This window comes from Bison bison, unplaced genomic scaffold (genome assembly GCF_000754665.1).
Source record: "Bison bison bison isolate TAMUID 2011002044 unplaced genomic scaffold, Bison_UMD1.0 scf7180017864063, whole genome shotgun sequence".
Lineage (NCBI taxonomy): Eukaryota > Metazoa > Chordata > Mammalia > Artiodactyla > Bovidae > Bison > Bison bison.
Window position 1 is genome coordinate 4,755,924 of NW_011494635.1, and position 1,518 is coordinate 4,757,441.

A 1,518-nucleotide genomic window follows, 5' to 3' on the forward strand; every position below is an offset into this window, starting at 1 on the left:
AAGGGGAAACAGTGAGAGACTTTATTTTCTTGGGCTCCAAAATCATAGCAGATGGTGACTGCAGCCATGAAATTAAAAGATGCTTGCTCCATGGAAGAAAAGCTATGACCAACCCAGATAGCATATTAAAAAGCAGAGACATTACTTTGCCAACAAAGGCCCATCTGGTCAAGGCTATGGTTTTTCCAGTAGTCATGCATCGATGTGAGAGTTGGACTATAAAGAAAGCTGAGCACCAAAGAATTGGTGTTTTTGAACTGTGGTGTTGGAGAAAACTCTTGAGAGTCCCTTGGACTGCAAGGAGATCATACCAGTCAATCGTAAAGGAAATCAGTCCTGAATATTCATTGGAAAAACTGATGCTGAAGCTGAAGCTCCAGTACTTTGGCCACCTGATGTGGAGAACTAACTCATTTGAAAAGACCCTGATGCTGGGAAAGATTGAAGGCAGGAGCAGAAGGGGATGACAGAGGATAAGATGGTTGGATGGCATCACCGACTCAATGGACGTGAGTCTGAGCAAGCTCCGGGAGTTGGTGATGGACAAGGAGGCCTGGTGTGCTGTAGTCCATGGGGTTGCAGAGTCAGACAGGACAGAGAGACTGGACTGAACTGGAGGCTTTTACAAAGTATTTTGTTTACCTGTGCTATTTCTCTATTTAGACACTAGAGGGCGCTAGTGAAATGCTTAAATAATTGCTCAATTTATAGGGAAGCAGGCATACTGCAGTATACGGGGTTGCAAAGGGTCTGACACCACTGAGCGACTGAACTGAACTGAAGGGCATTTGTATCTCTATATGTAAGTGTACGCATGTGTGAAAAGACATTTAGAAAACTCAGAAAAGACCTTTTAGAAGTTTCCTTTTATTTTTTTAAAATTAGTAATCTAAAATTAAGATTAAAATCCTAATAATTTCTTAAATTTTAAGTTCAGCTTGTAAATCTTATTTCTAAGTTTAGCAAAATTTAAATCATCATTTTAAATATGTATGAATTTTTGGTCCCCTTTGCAATCTTAGATAAATGCTTAAATACTTTACGTTATATTCATTTTAATTTATTTTATTTTAAGAATTTTAATTATGTGACAAACCTTCCCAAGAGCTCTAGTTCTTTTAGAATCAAATAAACTAAACTACAAATGTGTGTGGGTGTGGCGTCTGGTGGAGACAAGAGGGAGATGAGGAAGGGGGCGGAGGCTGCTCCCTCCTCCTGAGATTTCAGGGGTGGGGCGTCCAGGATGGGGGTGGACTCCCCCAGAAAGTCCCCATTCTCTTAGGGACGCAGGTCACAGAAGGTGAGTTTCTAAATGAGAGATTCTTAAATGCCAAGCTGGTCCAAGGCGAAGGGCTCCAGGCTCTGCATGGAAACAAGGAAAATAAAGATGTTTGGATGAACTTCATGTATTCAGTTTTTAAAGTTCTGAGAACATGCTCTTTCTATAGTTCAAATGTCCTTTCTTTAATGAAATGACTCCCATGGCAGATGGTTTTTTTTTTTTTTTCAATTTCACGT